This window comes from Gadus macrocephalus, chromosome 20 (genome assembly GCF_031168955.1).
Source record: "Gadus macrocephalus chromosome 20, ASM3116895v1".
NCBI lineage: Eukaryota > Metazoa > Chordata > Actinopteri > Gadiformes > Gadidae > Gadus > Gadus macrocephalus.
In genome coordinates this window covers 3,741,740-3,762,855 of record NC_082401.1, presented here as the reverse complement: position 1 = coordinate 3,762,855, position 21,116 = coordinate 3,741,740, and the positions used below count along the sequence as shown (strand labels likewise).

The following is a 21,116-nucleotide window of genomic DNA, read 5'->3' as shown; positions in this document are numbered from 1 at the left end:
TACATCAGGCATTCTGACCAAAACTCATGAACTCCCCCCCTCAATTATTCCAGAATTCAAGAATGACCAAAAGTCACTTTGTGTCAACAAGAGACTGACTCCACCGACTATCAATCGCAAGTTAAAACAGCCGACCACTTGAGGGCGCCTCCACCTCACTAGAATGAGGCAGGGGGTGAAAAGCCTTAAGCACAATATCTCTAGACTGGAAAGAACTATTAATGTTCTTAGGGAGGAACGCAGGATTAGGTCTGAGCAGCGCAAAGGAGCTGTACTCGTTAAGCAACAAGCAGCTCGAGCTGACAGACAGAGCGGTCAGCTCACAGACCCGCTTGGCAGAAACCAAAGCCAATAAGAGCGCCGTTTTAAAGGACAGGGCATCCAAAGGGGACTGAGACAGAGGCTCGAAAGGGTCCCTGGACAACCCGCGCAACACGGTGGGGAGATCCCAGCGTGGTGTAAGCACGCGCGAAACAGGCCTAACCCATCTAGCACCACGCAAGAACCTCTTAACCAGTGGATGGCTGAAGATCGGTCCACCATCACAGCCCGCATGGCCAGCCGAAACAGCTGCCGCATAGACCTTGATAGTGGAAAAAGCCAAATCCTTCTCCAATAAATGCTGTAGAAACGCAAGCACGCTTACCACCTCGCAATGGGATGGGACAGCGTGGTTCCTGTCACACCAATCAGAGAAAGCGCACCACTTCGCCGCATAGAGGGAAGAAGTAGAAGGTGCACGAGCAACCTGGATAGTGTTGATAACTGCTTCAGGCAAACCTTTGCCCTGCAGGATCAACCTCTCAGGAGCCAGACCAACAGCCGTCCCGATACATCGGGCGGGTGGTGCACCGTCCGGTCTGAACGGTACCGGCCACTGCGCCGTCCGTGAGAGCGCCGCCAGCTCTGGCAACCAAAGACTGAGCGGTTCTCCGGAGCCACTATAATCAGGGACAGTCTCTCCTGTCTGACCCGTTCCAGAAGAGGAAGGATCAGCCGGAGCGGAGGAAACGCCTACAACAGAACCCGCGGCCAAGGTGTGTGCGCCAACGCATCCCCCCCAACAGGGGAAGATCCCGAGGTTTGAGAGAGAACCACCACTTGCAGTGTGTGTTCTCCCTGCACACGAACAGGTCCACCTGAGTCGTCCCGAACCTCTGCCAGATCAGTCTGACAATATCGGGATGTAACTGCCACCTGCGCGGTGGCGACCGCCGCGAGACATGAGGTCCGCCCCGAAGTTCTGGGCGCCTGCGATATGCAGGGCTCTCAGACTGAGGAGATACTGATGAGCCCAAAGCCAGAGCTCGACCGCCTTTTGGTGGAGAGCAGAGGAGCGTACTCCCTCCTGTTTGTTTATGTACGCCGCCGCCGACACACTGTCTGTCCTGATCAGAACGTGGCGGCCACGTACCAGGTGAAAGAAATGCAAAAGCACTTTCCTCACAGAGACGAGTTCCAGCACATTTATGTGGACTGTAGGGGGCATGCGCCACTTCGCCTCCCACCGAGTGAGAGAGGCACGTTCCTCCCCAACCCGTCAACGAGAAGACCACTACGTAGGACATCACTCTGCCCAGGGGAACACCCCTCAGAGAGGCAATATTCCAGGTCTGGTGACCCCGAACGGGGTAGGAGGAGCCACGGGGGGCATCCCATGAAAGGGAGGAGGCTCAGCGAGCGTGGTAGACGTCACAGAGCTAGTCGCTGTACAAACAGCGAGCTGTCTAGATGCCGCGCTCGTGTCCGCTGAACAGGCAGCGAGCCGTCTAGCCGTAGCACTCGTGCCCGCGCGTTGTCCGCTGGCTGTAACCACAGCACGCAGACCCGTCTTCTCACCTTCCAAAGAATGTAGAAGGGAGGTAGAGGGAATAATGTGGGAAACTAGGAAACTAGTACAAGCGTCCGTATCCACGGGCTCGTGTAATGAGTCTCCAGTCCGCCCACGAAGCTCAAAGGGACGCCGCTTCTTAGAAGCAGGTGAACCAGAGGTTATGTAAACACGCCGTCCGGCCGCCACCCTGCAGCCATCTGGCTGAGGGGGGGAAAGAGGTAATCTAAAGGAATATCGCTCTTTAGGGAGTATGTACTGCCGTTCGGTTGAACTGTCTTTTTTTTCTTTATTGGGGTAAGAAAAAGTGGGAGCAAGCTTGCGGAACTTCTGACCCCGCGGTGCTGCTCTCCCCAGCTGCGGCGGCGGCTGCTGTTGCTGTTGCTGCTGCTGCTGCTGCTGCTGCTGCGACTGCTGCTGCGGCATCGGGGTTGGCGGTGGACGCTGGAACTGGCCTGGACCCCGCTTCCTCCCGGCCTGCTGGTGGGAGGAGCCCGTGAGAATCGCCCCGAACCGGGAACGATTCTCACGGACGGACTGCTAGTGAGCGAGCACCTCCGAGAACCGGGGCCCAAATAGTCCATCCGGAACTAATGGGCCCTGGACGAGCCTGGCCCGCTCTCGTTCCGGAACCGCAGTGTGAGAGAGCCATATGGCCCTCTGGATCATGGTGGCCCACGCAATATGCCGGCCGGCCGAAACGGCTATCGGCTGGCATCCGGCGCCCGGACAGAGAAGCGCTGGTAGGGAAGGCTCCAGGCGAGGGATCCCCCACGCCTGAGTATCAGCCCACCCTTCCACGTTGGTGAAGTCAGTGGCCCTCATCGGGGCCTTCAGAGTAGAGGGGTCCCCACCCACAGCGGTGAAAAGGTTCTGAACCGCTGGGAACAGGGGGCACTGGGTAGCCCGCCGGGAGGAAGACCGGGTGCGAAAACACTCGCCCTGCATGTCATCCGACATGGGGGCGAGAGACGTCGTCGAAGGAGGTGACGTCGTCAACCTCGTCGGCGTCCTGGGCTTCCGGAACTCCGGCCCTGAAGATGTCGATGGCCTCAGCGAGGTCCACCGACTGGGAGAAAAAGAGGTGCCTGGAGAGGAGCCCGAGGCACCTAAAACACGCCAGGTGCCCGTCACCTGGCGGGACAGGAGGCGCACTGAGGCCCTGAAAAGGGCCCCCTGGCTCTTATAGGAGCGCTCTCCAGTGGCCCTGAAAAGGGCCGTTGGTCCGTAGCCTCGCCCACGCCGCTGCCACTAGTCATTGAAGTCTTCAAATTCTTCTTTTTCCGTTAGATCAGTACAAGTGCTGAGAGAAAAGGGAGGATGGGCGGCGGTTTGCGCCGCTTTATATACACGGTACCGTGGGAAATGTGGGCGGTGCCCACGTTGATTGGTGCATAGTTGAACATTTTCAGTGCGCGCGATCACAGGCATGGGACAAGCCTATAAGGCGAAGCCTAGACGGCGTAGCCTACATGAAATAGAACATTCGCGAACATTCGCGCTCATTCATTGAGCGTCACAAGACGAAATAACATTAAACAGATAACACTTATTTTACAAATGACATTTATTAAGGCCAATTTCCACTGGAATCGGCACGGAAGCGGCACAGCAGCGAATCGCTCGCCGAAAATAATAGAAACCATTCAAGTGAACGTAGGCTATTCCACTGGATACGGCACCGGCACGGCACGGAACCGTCCCCAAACCGGCACTTGTCTCTTCTATTTCTGAAAGTTGCCGGTTCGCTGCCGTGTCTCAGAACACGACTACAGCCAATCAGTTTGCCTTTGCGCATGAATATTCATGAGCTCACATCGATCCCTATGCAATTCACAGGGTATTTATATATTATACAGTCTATCTATGGTATGGTATCAATAGCTAATCAGTGGCAAAGAAGAAATGAAAGTCTGCGTCGATGCCTCGCAAGTCCAGTGGACGTTGCCATGACATCTAGAAATCATAGGTCTACCGTATTTAATGGGTTATGTCATGTGTATGGTTGATTATAAGGTAGGCCTATGTATATATATATATTATAATGTATATTATAATATATATGGTTTCAATATAACTCGTGAATAATATTGTATGAATACTTATTATAATTATTCACGTCTTGAGCCATCTGTCGGAACGTGTCCGTGCCGCTTCCAGTGGGGATTGCAGTACGGAACACAGCCGCTTCGCTGCCGTGGCGCTTCCGTGCCGATTCCGGTGGAAATTGGCCTTTAGCGTTAAAAACTAACACAAGCTAGCTAAACTATGATACACTTTAAACACTCTAAATTCAATACAATAAAAATATAAAATAAAAACAAGTGTTATCTGGTTTATGTTATTTCGTCTTTGGCAACATGAGCGCGAATGTTTTTTAAAACCTGCCTGGCAACGGACAATCGCGTCGAACGATGACAAATGTTTTGAACACGGATTATGTAGGCGGTACAATTTTGGTGTGACAGTGCCCTATTTACTGGATCACCCCACCACTAACTTTTACAAAGCCTGTGCTCATACCTTAGATAGCGTATTTTACATGGCAGAAACAAAACTGGACTTTTCCTTGAAAGTGACATGATCTTTTGACACAGCATAGTGTCTGTCTATCATATATATTTTGTAACATATTGATACTCGATTTTGATGATACAATCCTCATCTTTAATAGGTCTGTTTCTTCAGTGGCAGCTGCCTCTTATAGTCCCTCAGTAGTGGAGACATGGTGTACATTTCACAAACAAGCTGCTGCTATCTGCCTCTCCGTCTTTACACGGTGTACATTTCACTAGCTGATGGATACACAGCAGCCCGACACTCTCTCAGAGAGGCTGTATGAATTGCTGTGTTGTTGAAGTGGAGAGTGTCCGACAACAATCCTCCCCTGGGCCGTGTCTCAGACCACGGTGACCGGATGTAGATGTTACAGAATGCCTGCATTATAGCTCTCAAATGGCATGTCATCCAATTATGGTCTGTTTATATATATATATATATATATATATATATATATATATATACATATATATATATATATATATGTATATGTATATACCATAAGATTATAAGATTTAAGACCTTTTTTTACTCAAGCCATTTATAAAATATAAAATATGTATGTATGTTTGTATGTGTGTATGTAAGTATGTATATATGTTTGCATGTACATATGAATGTACAATATGTATGCACTGTATGTGTGTATTTGGGTATGAGTGTGTGTGTGTGTGTGTGTGTGTGTGTGTGTGTGTGTGTGTGTGTGTGTGTGTGTGTGTGTGTGTGTGTGTGTATGCATGAATGTCTGTGTGTCTGAAAATGTATGCTTCATTCTACATGTATGTACGTACGTAAGTCTGTGTGTGAGTGTATGATTGTGTGTGTGTATGTTTGTACAGTACGTACATAGGTACATCTGTGTGTGAGTGTGTGTGTATGTTTGTATGTATGTTCATCTGTGTGTGCTTGTGGGTGTGTGTATGTTTGTATGTACGTTCGTCTGTGTGTGCGTGCGTATGTTTCGTATTTGCGTACAATGATAAAATCCTAAATCACATGACAAACACAATACAAAGGCCTTCCTCACACACAAGCTGTCAGGTAAACTCATTGGTAAGCTGTCCATTCAACATTCATCTCTTTTGGGGCCATCTGATTTGGTTCCTTCTACCTCGATTTGCGTTGCCTGTCCCTCTCTCTCTCTATCTCTCTCTCTCTCTCTCTGTCTCTCTCTGTCTCTCCCCTAAAGCACTCTGTAGTCTGTTTGGCTGGCTTCTGCGTGCGTTCTTTAAAGAAAAGGTTAATGTCAGTTCAACAGATCCCAGCGCACCAACATTGGCAAGGTAATAAATATAAAGTAATCTCAGTTTCCACAGCCCCTGGGGGGGGGGGGGCTTGTTTTGTTTACAAGCCTCTTCCTAAAAGAGACAGTGTTTATGCATTCCCCTCTCTGTTCATGAAACAACATACTGTTTTGATGAAAGACTTCCAATACAACTCCACTGCATAACATAGTTGTGTGTGCACGCTGGAGCCTTGCTTGGCGTCTTTCTGTTGTACATGTGATCCAGCAGGGGGGGAGGGAGAGCCACACATGCTCTTCCTCCTATGTTCCAAGCGTGACCAGGGGGGCCCTAGTGTGTTCTGCTCTGCAGGGTGATTGATTGGGTCAATAAAGCGAGGCTGGCTCCCTATAGTCACCACCAATCATACAGAGCAGGGCTAGGTCCGCCCATGCCTTCCTGTTCCCCATCTGCATCCCTGTAATGACACAGGAACATATGCAGGCCGCCGTGAACCAAACAGAGCAGAATAGAGTGCTGCGGATTCACTGCTGTGTGGAGCTCAGGTCGTAATGGGAACAGTGGAACGGGAACGAGTATTATAAGGGGGTAGTTCCCTGTACCCTTATTGATGATGCATTGATTCAGCCACTGAAGGCCCTGATCGTCACATGATCTGTGAGAACAATTTAAAAGACAAATTGGGTGATGTACAGGACCTGGGAGGGCCGTGAAGTAATGATCGAAAAACAAGTGTGGTAGCAGTTTCACTGTGGATTCGTTTTTGTGTGCTTGTCCACGTTTTGCGTGTGTTCACGTCTGCATGGATGCGTGCAAGTGTGTATGGTTCTGTGTGTGTGTGTTTGCATGTGTCTGTGTGTGTGCGTGTGTGTGTCTGTGCGTGTGAGTGTGTGTGTGTCTGTGTGTCAGCATTAATATTTCAGAGGACCCCCCCGCTGGCGCGTGGCACTAGCCCACTGGTCTCCTGAAGGCCTGCGATGAAGCCCGTTACAAGTCCGAGTCATACTAGGACACACACACAGCACGCACATATGCACATGCACACACACACACACACACACACACACACACACACACACACACACACACACACACACACACACACACACACACACACACACACACCTGCCAACACAAACAGTGTTGTGCTCAAATGCCCAGCACTCAGATTGTCTCAGCAGGTCAGAAAATGAAAATTGTGAATGAGTTCTCTTCCATTAAAGTGTGATTACAGGGACAAACAGGGAGAAATTAGGCCTTCTATGATAAACAATGATTTGTCTGATCAGATTTGTTAAAAATGCAATCTGCCCGGAGACATGAAGGTTGCTTCTATTTCTCAACATTGTCTCTCCATCTGGTCACTCTATGTCTTTCAGTGTCTCAATTTCTGTCTTCCATCATCTCTCTCTCTTTCAGGTTTTTGTGTCTTTTTTTCAATGCCTATATCTGTTTCAGCTTCTCTTTCTGCCTATCTTTATCTTTCATCATCTCTTTCTCACCCAGTCTGCCCTTCTCTCGTTTTCAGGACCTTGTATTCTCAAGGTTTCTAATTCATTGTCTCTCTTGCATTTTCTCTCTTTCAATGTCTGACTTGTCAATGTTCTCCCTCAGTCCCTCTATATCTTTCTCTTTCAGGATTTGCAGTCTTTCGGTGCCTGCCTCTCTCGCTCAGCCCCTCTCTCCTTTCTTTCTCGCCCCATGTTTTCTGCAGGGCACAGCTTGATGTATCTCTCAGTATCTCTCCAAACCAGAGCCCAGCTCCATACCAGCAACCCAAGTCAGAGAAACCTTTCTATATTCTGTCCTTAAAACAGGGTTTAACAAGTTTACTGACTCTATTTGTACCACTTTCAACTGCAATGCTCATGATGCATCTAACTCACTTACAAAACTGAAATTACATTATTTATTTTCATGATTTTTAGACAGACTATTACTACTATGAATGACGAACATTTTCTGCTCATCGTTCCTTCTAAACCCTGTTAGGGGAAAATGTATTCTTGTATTCTTAACAATCTAACAATTATTTTGTTGAAAGTATGGTGAATAATTGGGAACTAAAAACTGCAATAATATGTCGGCGAATAGGGTGTAGTAATAATGCATCGTCTTTGAATCGTTGAGTGATTCAAGTGTGTTAAGTGTATTGTATCGGGTTTCATTGTCTAACGAATAACCATGATTATGGTGATAATATAATTTCAATATCTCCTGAGCCTTTAGGAGAGTAAAGGAATTATGGGGTTAGCATGAGGTTGGAGATGATGGAATCAGGGTAGGCAGAGGGTTGTGCCAGGATAGAGTATCAGGGAGAAGATATTTTCCCAATAACCACAGACGAGCAGACTAAGGTGAAAAGGCTTAATACTCATTTCTGCCTTAACTAACCTTTTCACCCTGCACAGCAAACATTGATTCAGTGAGTCGCTATACAATGGGGACACAATTTAGTTTTATTTTCTTTATTTTTCAGTGGGCCATAAGCATCCCGTTCTCACTTCAAATTAGGGCTTTGCGGCCTGAGTGACGAGGTGGTTGTTTTTAATTTGCCCCTCTGTCTGTCTGACTTCCATGTCTCCATCTGTGGGCCTGCATTGCATCAATGCAGTGCACTAACACAGAGAATAGAGAGAGAGAGAGAGAGAGAGAGAGAGAGAGAGAGAGAGAGAGAGAGAGAGAGAGAGAGAGAGAGAGAGAGAGAGAGAGAGAGAGAGAGAGAGAGTGAGAGGAGAGCGTGAGAGGAGGGAGAAGAGAGAGCGAGAGAGGTCCAACAAACTTCAACAATCAGACTTTTAAGTGACTCTTTGACAGTCACTTAATCTTGCGTGGTCCAGTTTGAACACAGAATGGGAATATGCACGTGTGATAGTGTGTAGTAGGGATGGGCAAAATGATTATTTTCCGGGAACTAGTTCTTTCAATTCAGTTCACTATAACGATTCGTTCGTTTGATTCGTTCTTTTTGATTCGTTCTTTTTGATTAGTTCGTTACGTCAGATTACGTCATTTTTCAGGGAATTTCACAGGTGTCTGCCCCCCTCCCCGCGAGACGTCCCTGAGCATAATTTCAGCGATTTCTATAATCTACCCCGCGTGAAAATCGACAAGATATACTATATTTTACAACCTAACGTCCCACCAATATTTATACCACTTGCTTACTCTCTATATTTCATTCATGGTTTTATATTTTTTTTACTTTACATTTAATTCTTTATTATTCAGGCATCACAGAACTTTCATGGTCATAAATAAAAAATACGAACTGCAGTTTAACATCTTTGTTTGTTCTTGAATTGACGTAGAATGGAGCAAAGACTCCTGGGATTGGGAAATGCGTTTATCCAATAAACAGATGGAGGTCAAGTCTATTTTCGGAAATGTAGGGGGATATATGAGTGGCCCCACGTCGAATGGTATGACCCAAGATACGTCAGACAGAGAAAGCGCGCAAATTCGACAGTACCGCCTTGTCATTTGTTTACCCAGGTGCCATGGCAACACCATTGCTACCTCTCATTGGCTGAATTTTTGAGAACGTTGTAGACTCAATCGATATAAGGTCGCGGGGAGACGAAGCTCTGTTCATTTGTATATTTTATTTACGTGAGCATATTTTTGTTTTATGTTAAAAAAAAAGAATCAAAGAACCAGTTCTTCTTATTTTGGGGAACCAGTTCTTGTGGTTCACGTTCGGGATTCGTTCGTTGTGAACGACTCGGTCGCGACCGACTCATCCCTAGTGTGTAGCTGTGTGCGTGTGTGCGAGCATGCGTGCATGCTCATGTGTAATGTTTTATGACTGGCGATATGTCGCTGGCAGTCCTTACTCACAAGATGACTGTGAGGTTGTATAGTCCATCTGTCAGTGGCTGATGGCCAATGTGTCTATGGGTTATTTTGGTGTCATTTATTTGAGACAAAAATGATGCAGTCACGAGACAAGAAAGCAAATATGCTCTTGTCGTTCATGGATCTTAGAGGTGAGAGGAATATAAGTAATTTTAACATTTGTGGCTCCATAAGTTAAGCTGTGGTTACTTCATGAGCTGTATAACCTTGAAGAGAGAGAGAGAGAGAGGGAGAGAGAGAGAGAGAGAGAGAGAGAGAGAGAGAGAGAGAGAGAGAGAGAGAGAGAGAGAGAGAGAGAGAGAGAGAGAGAGAGAGAGAGAGAGAGAGAGAGAGAGAGAGAGAGAGAGAGCATAATTAGCAGTATTGATTATAATTGTGACCGAACAATATGGTTCCTTTCCTCTCTGGTCCTAGTCGCTCATATCAATCCGTTTGTGCCAGGTTTCACTCACAGCCATAGGGGTTTTAAATGTTCTCTTCCCTGCTTGCATTCCCATCCATCCCCTGACACACACACACACACACACACACACACACACACACACACACACACACACACACACACACACACACACACACACACACACACACACACACACACACACACACACACACCCCTTAATTTAGATGCAGATCGTTGCTCTCATTCAGCTGCTCCTAGTTCTTCTGTCTCCAGCGCTATTGATGCATTGGTCACTGTCTCCTGTTGCACTTCTGGGTGTGGATGGGTGGGTGGATGGATGGATGGATGGATAGATGGAGAGACAGATAGATGGATGGTAAGGGGAAGGCTGTCATCACTCCACACTCACGCGCCAGGCTGCTGCACCCCAGGTGAACTCTAACTATCTGTCAGGCAGATGCTGTAAAGGCACAAACCAATGCACTCTCACTTCTACACACACACACACACACACACACACACACACACACACACACACACACACACACACACACACACACACACACACACACACACACACACACACACACACACACACAAATGCACATACACAGACACACACCAATCCTTACACAACAACCAAAATAGTACTGTCATAACCGAGCAGTGATGACAAGTGCTGTCTCAAAAAAAACAGTGGCTTATTGACTTATCAAACGATTGGCACTCCTTACATCGCTCGGCAAGTGTGTGTGTGTATCAGTGGTTGCTGATGGTTTTTAAAGTGAGGGAGGAAGGCCTGCGCGCTTGGTTGCCATTGGCCTGCTTGCAATGTTGGTGTATGGTGGTATAATAATGTGAGGCTCAAGTGGTTTCGGGGTGTTTTGGTGTTTGGTGTTCTGCTACAAAATAGCAGGGAGGGATAGTTACGTGAATATAATTTATACAAAGCCACCAGTGGCATCACTGTAATTTGAAAGCTGGTGGGCAGCATGTCTTTGAAATGGACTGTAAGGGCAGAAGGGAAGGATGCAAAGCCCATTAGTCAAATCAGGCCTACTCTTGATTTGTAAAAGTAAATAAAAAAATCTGGGCCTATCATTTGGCAAATTTTTGGCCTCAATGACTGAAGTTTTTGGTTGTTATTTAGCTATGTTTATTTTCAGTTACAATTGTTTTAAGAAAAGACTCAAGATCAAAAGTGATGCCATTTAAAATGCATCATGCTCTGAATCATTCACCCTTTCCACACCCTTTCCACAATACCAAACAGAACGGCCAGAGTAAAAAACTAGTAAAAGAACAAGAACATTATTTCAAACAACCTGATCTATAAGCATGGTGCCTAGCAAGGAAAGTCGGATAGCAGCACCAACGTCATCTTGACACTTGTCGTGGCGTTTGGTTGCCTTATCAAGATTTTTCACATCAGTGAAACCATGAACAGCCCACGTTGGAGATTTACCATGATTCAAGAGCAAACCTTGGCCAGCAATACAGTCGATTGCTAGTAATGATACCAGTAAGCCATGTAAGCTAGTACCTAGCAAACTATGTAGCACTCACAACACTGACGTTGCCATTACTTTTGGTGATCTCGTTTTTGGGAAGTGGTAGAATCTCGCTATCGTTCAGATAATTTCACCTGCTTTGCGTCTCTTGGTGATAATTGATAATTATCCATGATAATTTTTCCAGCCTAACGTGATTAAAAGTAGCCAAATTGGGTGGGAAATCTGCCCAATCTGGCAACACTGCTCACCAGCCACGGATCCTGCTTATTGGATAACAGCGCAGCGCGAATAGATTTTTGCATGAATCAGACCCCTTAAGGTCACACCCACTCAGAGGAGGACTTTTCTCCTCTCTCCCATTGAAACCCATGTTACTCACCGGCCGCCAGTACTTTCGGGGAAATGAATGGGAGTCAATTGAGGCTGAGGGAGGTACGTCCTCCCTGAAGTAATTGTCAATAAGCGATAGGGGGTGCTAAGGTCCCTTTACCCAGGGAAACGAACATTATATATTCAAAGGCATTAAAGTATTCAAGGGCATTAATTCATTACAGTAGTCTGGGCAGTCTACATTTTTTATTCTCAACATTGTTAAGGAGGATCTTCCTCCCTCTCTTCAAAAGAGAAGCCTCCACTGGTGTGTATGTTTGTGACTGTGTGTGTGTTGATCCCTCATTAAGCTGTACAGTGGCCTGAACGTGAGGTGGTAAAGAGGCTTTGATCAAATGACAAATCTCTCTCTCTCTCTCTCTCTCTCTCTCTCTCTCTCTCTCTCTCTCTCTCTCTCTCTCTCTCTCTCTCTCTCTCTCTCTCTCTCTCTCTCTCTCTCTCTCTCTCTCTCTCTCTCTCTCTCTGACGGAGTTGGTCGTGTTGAGAGCAGTGTGTGATCAGTTCGGCTTTTTGCCAATTCTGATGTTCTTTTTGGTTTCTTCTTTTTCTAAACAAGTAGCTGTATAAAACCAAGTGTAATGTTGTTTTAAAAAAGGTGATTTTGACCAGTTTCGCGTATTGCCAGAAGCAGTTTTGCTGCAAACAAACAATTCACCGGGGGTGGGATGGCCACGCCAGGTGATCCCACCAAGCCCCGACTCACTCCCAGGCATGGCTGTAGGTGCGTGCCAGGCGCCTCGGTATCGGTGGAGGATGTTTTATTGGCGATGTGTGAAGTAGTTGGCGGTGCAAAGAACATCAGATCTGCCTCCCGCATGAATAAAGCCATTGTGGTTTTCTTAGGCCCAGTTCAGTTGGACAGGCTTAGAGTCTCACTCCCGACCAGTCTCAGTGCTGCAGCAAGCAGGGTGGTAGCTGGAATACAAGAACGTGTGGTTTTCCCTGATCTTCGGATATCTCCTAACCTAAGTGTGCATCTAGAGGAAAGGGACACCTGCTGACCTTTAATGGTCTTACTGGTTTAGTTTTTTTCTCAGTTGACCGAAAGTCACTCTATCACATATGCAGCAAATCCCTGTTTTTCAAGCAGCTGGCCGGTCGTCCAGACACCAAGTGGCGGCAACATGGAAAGGTTCCACCAAACCTCTCTCCCTCATGGCGGTTGCTGTACAAGCCTCCCATCTCCAAAAGAGTGGGGGACTTGCAGTGGTGCGTCCTTCACTTGGCCATCCCCACTAATCGTTTTGTCTCAAGGCTCAACCCTGACGTCATGCCAACCTACCCTTTCTGCCCAGCCCCAGACACGGTTTTTCATTTTTTTACTGAATGCTCCAGAATGTTACCTTTGTTTTCTCTTCTGCAGACATTGTTGGGAACTTGGGTTTCTGTTTAATCAGAATTTGTTAGTATTTTCAGTGTGGTACAGTAAGGAGAGAAAAGGAAAATGTACACTGGCAAATTTCCTTCTCGGCAAGGCAAAGCTAGCCATCTATAAAACCCACAAGACTTAGAATGAGGAGGGCAATGGGAAGGATTTAGAGGGGGTGTTTAAAGTGACGGTCAGGACCAGGGTCGCAGCTGATTTTGCATACTATAAAATGACTAAACTAAAATTAGTTTTTGTGTTTCTACCAGCGGTGGTGCATTGGTGGTGTCATGTGCTTAGTGGACTCCACTGATGGAATCTCTTTCCAGTTTTAAGACAATGTTTCTTTATTATTATTATTTTTTTAAAAGCGCTGTGGTAGCTATTTTTTCAACTTAAAAAGCCCCGCAAATTGTAATTGAAATTAACTGGCACCGGTGGAAAACATACTATGTAGCGCTGACCTGCCGTATTCACTCACTGCTGCGAGAGGGGAGGGGAGGGGAGGGGCTCGAAACCTGCCGGTCTGCTCGCACGGCGAAATGACATCACACCCCGCTGCACCATTTCCGGGTCACAGCTGTGGTACATGAGCTGTGTTCGAAATCGTTCCCTATTCACTCACTCACTATTCCCTATAGTGTTCATGATATAGTGCACTACATAGGGAACGAACAAACGAGAATTCGGACACTACGCTGAACATTTCTAAACGTCATTTGCGTCAGTAAATGCGCCGGGTATTTGTGTGACGCAGACAGATGCGCCCAGATCATGTAAACAAACCGGGCACTCTCGAGGAAAGCTGGAGGTTGTATTGATGTTGAATGTTACATTTCCTTGAACAAGGTTTTTCTTATTAATTTTGAATGTTTAATTTTCTTGTTAAATCCCAAATAAATTGTTGATATTTCTAAACGAAAGCCGGAGACTCCATCATTAAATGTATTCGTTTTCGCCACTTGCGGTTATTGAGCTTCTTCTTCTCCTCCGGAAAAACACGATCGCATTGCATTGTGGTATATGGGAGTAATGGCGCGTTTCCACTGCAGGGTGCGGAACGGATCGGATCGCAAAGGTGCGGGTCGGATCGCGTTTCCACCGCCAAAAGTGGGCGTGACCCGGACTTTGCCGTACCCGTTCCGGCCCCATTCTCGGGACTCCTCCGTTGCGGTACCCAAAACGAGACCAGACGCCTGAAAGGGTCCCGTGAAATTCTAGCTACACCCCCCCTCCGTTGATTGGTCGACAGAATCGTCACTTCCGGGTGACGCGGGGATAAAAACAAACAAACAGTAGCCTCGAGGTATTATTCTTTACAATTAACATGTCGCGTAAAAAGCTTGCTTGGGCGAACAAGGAGGTGGAGACGTTCGTCTGCATTCTTGGGGAGGAAGACGTTGTTTACGATGTTTACGTAGCTGCCGCGGCGATCGACATCCGGCCTACCACCAAGGGTACTGTCTGCAGTGGAAACGCGACCTCAGAACTGAGCTGGGCTTTACCTCCCCCTCCCTACCGCACCTTTGCGATCCGATCCGTTCCGCACCCTGCAGTGGAAACGCGGCATAAGACGTAGGGAACATCATATGTACACTCACATTTTGGGTATTTTAAGTGCACTATATAGGGCATGAAATTAACCAGTGAGAATTCGAACAACACTACAAAATAGCGAGCACCCTATATAGTGCACTATATCCGTGATAGGGAACGATTTCGAACACAGCTACGAGCTGTGTGTCATCATGACAGCGCCGCCGGCGCCGACGCATCGAAACTTAAATCAGCGGAGGCTCACGGCTCACGCTGGTCCAAGGGGGAGACCATCGTATTCGTTTTTAAGAAAAAAATCGAAAAATAAAAACGCGATTTTTTTCAAAGTGATAAATTATTATAAATAATTAATATTATACAATTATTATAAAGTTGCCCCCCCCCCGATAGTATCGACTATCGGCGATCGCTAGGCGGCGCTATCGGACGATGGAAGCTTGTAGACGATTGCCCAACCCTAAGACGGTGCGTACAGGTGCGTGTGTGTACTGTGGATGGCTCGTGGGGGAGGGATCAGCGGCTACTTGCCTCCAATAAACTATCAATCCAGTCATTGTTTGCCACGTTTCCAAATGTTAACCCATGTTAGATTTCACACTTGCATTCAACACACACACACACACACACACACACACACACACACACAGTATCGACGCTTGGCCCGTATTCATTTCCATTAGCCACGTAAATCTATTCTCCCCTCTCTCTCTCCATTTACTGGCCCTTCCCGGCACCCTCTGCCCTAGACCTGTCTACAGTCATTATGGGGTTGAATCTGGGCTCTCTGGGTCAGCCGCAGAACCGGAACATCCCATCATACACCAGCATTGTCCCCCTGAGCTTCATGCATTCCCAACATAAACCAAATGTTCAGGAAGGATTAAAATATATTGACATGTCAACATCCAGGTGATTCTTGATGGACACACACACCCTTGAAGTGGATTTTCTTAGCAGTTCTTGGAAATAATGGGAATCAAATTGAAAGGAAGTGAAAGATAAACCAATTACACAGTGGATGTTTGAAGACCTTCCAGACCATGTGTGTGTGTTGCAAAACAATGGTTAATGTAGTAGATAAACGATGATGGTGATCCATTATTAGGGTGGAAAACCTAATAATGGATCAGTCTGTGAAAAGAGGCTCAATGGCGGAAAGAGCCCTCCGTACCTCTCCATGAATCAGTGGATGATTAATGCTATAAGAGCAACGCTATGAAGTCATAAGTATACTGAGTAATAGCTAGAGACCACACTGAGTTATATCATCCAGTGTCACTCGATGGATGCGGTTTACCTCTAGAGGTGACATTTTAACTTTAATGGACACCCGCCCTAAAGCGCAACATCACAGCTTCAGATGGCGGGTAGTTCATCACAAAGCGTTGGGAAGTGCAAAGGATGCTCATTAGAAAGCTCCCCGTCCAAAGCATATGAGGCAGGCCAACGATGAGAACCAGCAGAAGCCACCGCTACAAAGCGCCAGAAGCGTCTGTGTGTACATAGGTGTAGATATCGGTGCTTATGTGCATGTGTGCGAGTGGCATGGCAGTGCGTGCTAGGTGCTGGTGGGATGGACTGCAATGAAGTGGATTAATGGGATTAGGATTGACTTTCTCCAATGCGCTCCTAATCTCTATCTTGCTCCCTCTCCGTCTCATCCCCCCTCCTCTCTTTCTCTCCTTCTCCATCTCAACACCTCCTTTTATCAGTCATTCTCACTACATCTCAATCCCTCCTCCTTTCTCTCTTCTTTTCCCTCTCAATCCCTCCTCTTTCTCCCTCCATCCTTATCAATCGCTCTGCCTCTCCCTCTCTATCTCTCTCTAGGTCTCTTTCTCTCTCTCCCTTCTTCTCCGTCTCAATCCCTCCTCTCTCTCTCCTTATCAATCCCTATGCCTCACCCACTCGCTCTTTAGGTCTCAATGTCTCTCTCTATTTGTTCTTCTCAATCACTCATTTTCTCTTTGACTCAACCTTTATGTCACCTTTCTCCCTCCTTCCCTTTCTTTCAACCCCCAGGGTCATATACACACACACACACACACACACACACACACACACACACACACACACACACACACACACACACACACACACACACACACACACACACACACACACACACACACACACACACACACACACACACACACACACTCTCACACACACACACACACACACACACACACACACACACACACACCGAACCTGTCTCTTTCATGCAGCTCGTTTCTTTCACCCCACCTGTTACCCGAGAGCACAACAAAAATACTTGTCAGGTGGTTAGGCTTACTGCCTGATTGTTACTTATTTATATTATATTAAATATGATGTTCAATGTTTATAGATACAATTTGACATACAACATGGCCAGCTGTGTTGTATGACAGTAGGACAGTAGCTCAGGAGGTAGAGCAGGTTAACTGGTAACCGGAAGGATGCTAGTTTGATCCCTGGCTCCTCCTAGAGCGTAGAGTTGTCCCTGAGCGAGACGCCTCACCCTGGCTGCTCCTGACGAGCTGGCTGTTGCCCTGCGTGGTTGACTCCACCGTTGGTGTGTGAATGAATGGTTGTAAGTCGCTTTGGAGAAAAGGGTAAGCAAAACCCACTAAATGTAAATGTATGCATAAATGAAAATTCCCAATTTGTGTGTATATAATATGTATCAGGTGTGTGTTTCCACAAGCTACCCAATAGGGCCTGTCAGATACAATTAATTTTTTGGTACTAAAGGCAAACTGAGGTCCAAGGAGTGGCCTGAAAAATAAATAACCTCCAAGGAGGCTATTTAGATAGAACGGGTTCCAACTGGTGACTTTCTCCGGACCCAAAACTTCTGCTCAGCTGAACTTTCGGGCCTGTTTCCTTGCATTACACTTAAAAGTTATAATCCTTTAAAATCATCTAAGGGTGAATTATACTTCAGCTTTTGGTAGTACTATCATGTTATTTTCTGATTTAGCTTCAAGCTTGACTCAAATGATAATACTTTTAATGATTACAACCTGAACAAGTAAGTGAGACAAAAACGTCTCTCAGATCTTTTGACATCCTAACGAACCACATCCTCTCCACTAATCCGCTGTAGTCAATGTTTCTGATGACATTCACATGAGGAACTAAATAAAAAAAAAGAATTGCGGTGGCCCCGTGTCCGATATGAGGGGTCAAGCTCTGACTTCATGGCATAAGGGCCGTCCGCCTGGCCCCCGGGGGCCGACATAATCACTGAGCTTGTGTTTCAGAGCTCATAACAGCGCTCCCCAGGCGAATTCCAGACAGGAAGAACCGCTTTTACAAACTGAAGCCAGTGGGCGGTGGCCAATGCCAGGCCTTGCCACCATCAAGTTGGCATTTCACAAAGACAGTGCTGTCCCGTTTTGGACGTCTGGACCAGACGGCATGTAGGAGGGGGGCTGGTGAACGTTTCAGCTGTTCCCGGACACAGCATTAGTGGTTTATCCTCATGTCTCAACGGTGAAAGCTGGGAGGGGTCTCCCTCCCTCTCTTTGTCCGCTATTATCAACCTTGAAGCCGCGAAAAATAACAGAGAATCTCGGCGTTCAGTCAAAGGTTGTTTCTGATTGGCTCAATCAGTAGACACTTAATGAGCCAATCGGGGAGAGTGATTCCCCCTCTGTTACCAGAGCGGGGCCCTTCAAGGGCAAGGCTACTTTGGACCCCGACCCCGTCCTCCTCCTGACTCCTGGAGACCGTCGAGGGCCCCCCGACGAGGGGGACGAGACAGGGGGCTCATTAGCATACGGCCATGTACAGACTCTAGCTGCGCACAGCGAGGGGCTGGTTGCAATAACAAGCAACACAGCGCTTCAGATCACACGCGCACACAATCTCGCGCAAACACACTCACAAAAACACACACACACACACACTCACACGCTCGCAGAACAAACCAAAGCCACTTGTCTACAGTGTCTCTTGGCAGAATCACTTAGGCTTAACTATCTGTCACGCACATTGGCACAAACACACACACGTCCCACACACTTTAGGATCAGGGTCTTTAAATCTGGCATGACCCAATGTTTGCAGAACTGTCCCTGTCCTGCCCTTTCCAAAGATGGAGCATATGGTGTGTGTTTTTGAACAGCATGAGGAGAAAACGAGACATGTCCATGACATCTCCGCTAGAAACCAAGGAAGGAGCATGGCTTTGTAAACACTTTCTCTAACATTCCCCCGCTCTGCTCCTCGATGATTTCACACCTTACACCCCCGAAAATAAACACTATGCAGTCCACGTCTCTAGAATAGCAAGTGAACTGTCTCACAGAAAACAGGCATCTTAACCACAGATCGTCTCTTAGGATGCTGTGGCGAACATTTACAACAAAGCGTTTCAACTAAATGAGTACAGCCAAATGATGAACAAGCTTGCTTCCATTCATTGTCTGAGAGCTCTGACAAATGACTAATTATAGGCTAGAGACGCTCATGCTTTCACAGAAATGAAATCTGGACGCCAACGCAGAGAGAGGGAGAGAAATGAGGGGAATGCCTTGTCGCTCTTGTGAATCCTAAATCAGTTGATTCGTTTTGCTTAATGATGTAGGCCTATGTGCTTATAACAATAGCGATAGAGAGATAGATAGTTAGATAGAAAGAGAAGGAAAAAGAGAGAGTGGGAGAGAAACAATGTTCAAAACACTATGCTCCGTTTCTGCCTACAAACGCCCACGTGACTTCCATTTAGAGATGGAGCGAACCATTGGGTTCTTCTGTGTTTACACGCTGTCGTGCATGCACACATCACACGTAAAGCTTTCTCTCACTCTGAACGATTCAGTCTCCCATCAGGACAATAGGCCAGGCTATATGAAACATGGACACTTGCGCATTTGAATGCTTCTTATTGTGTGACGCGACGAGAGCGCATCGTCCGTTTGAACAACATTGGGTTGTGAGACCTAACCGATCTCACTGCACTCCCCAAAAGCGGAGATTTTAAACCAAAAAAACAGGCATACATTGGTCTGAGTGTTTCAACTGGCAGATCTGTCTGTGTGTTGATGCTGAGGCTGCCTTACGGCTGGAGGGACCCAGAACCTAAAGCTCCTGACCAGTGGTTGGCTGCGAACAAAGAAAACTCTGAACGTAACCGTTACTCACCTCCCAAACTTATCATGGACGTTTTAGTGGTTTCTCGGTTGTCTCGCTCTCAGAATACATCCGTTTTGAGCAGATTGTTATTCACCTCCTCCACGCTGTGAGGAGGAACCTTCCCGGTCCATCGCTCCCGAACCGAGAGCGACCTGATGAAAGTCCTCAGTGTGAACCAAACCCAGTGCGAATCACTTGATCGCTCCCCTCGGCTCCGTCCGCTCAGCTCCCCGTGTTCCGGCTTCAGTCAACACACAACACACACACACACACACACACACACACACACACACACACACCCACACACACACACACGATGTCTGCTCTCCAGGATATTTTATTCTTCCATGTGTGTGTCTCTACGGTCGGACCACCGCTCACGTCCTCCTCAGGACCGCTCGCTTTCTTTGTGTGGTTCTCTCCCCCCCTCTCTCCACTCCTCTGCTCCCTCGCTGCCTGCTCGGTAACGGGCTAAACCATTCCTGCACAGCAAGAGGGGGGGTTGCACGTGATACCCAGGAAGAATGGGCTCGGTGACTCGTGGCCAAATGTTGTTATTGTCTGCGGAGGAGGGGGATGGAGGGGGAGAGAGGGGGAGATGGAGAGAGGAGGAGGGGGATGGAGAGAGGGGCAGGGGTGAAGAGGGGAGGGGGATGGAGAGAGGAGGGGGATGAAGAGAGGAGTCGAATACAAAAGGCGGGCTATATATTTGGATTATGTCCCGGGCGACGATAGGGATACATATGACATAAAGATGTCGCCAACATACGCCACCATATCGTCCAGGCCTTTGTTCGTTTCAAAGACATGTTAGTTATCTATTGTTCTGTTTAAGTCCCTTCCGAACGGCCTTATCTAAGTCCCGAGTCAGCACCATGGAGAGCACCCCTCCACCCTCCTGACCCGCGTGGTCCTACCTGTCCAGACCGCTTCAGGGCCTAGTCAAAACGACCTAATCGATCTGTCGCTCGCACTTATTTTCATCATTGTTAAAAATCCCCCATAATAAAAAAAAAGCTACCATGGGCCCTACCAGGGAACATCTAGAGTCAGGTGCAAAATCAAGTAATGTATGGGAAACAAAAGAACCAAAGCATTGTATTCGGTTGTGTGAACATTATATCCATTAGAATAACAAGGAGCTCTACCTTGACTCCTGCCACCCTGAAAGCCTTTTTATGGTCCCACGTTCCCGCAACGCAATGACCACGCAGACGCTTCGACGCAGTCCTGAACGTTTATGGTTCTGCGTCGGGTTTTACTAAGCGGA

General features: G+C 47.2%; 1 protein-coding gene across 1 annotated transcript in view; it reads right to left on the bottom strand.

The window, feature by feature from the left end:
- Positions 1-20,438, bottom strand: part of tmem198a (transmembrane protein 198a) — a 58,674-nt gene extending 38,236 nt beyond the window's left edge. The window contains exon 1 of the mRNA XM_060040698.1: positions 19,856-20,438. The gene's annotated coding sequence lies outside the window, so the exon portion shown is untranslated. The remainder of the gene's footprint in view (positions 1-19,855) is intronic.
- Between the last annotated feature and the right edge of the window lie 678 nt (positions 20,439-21,116).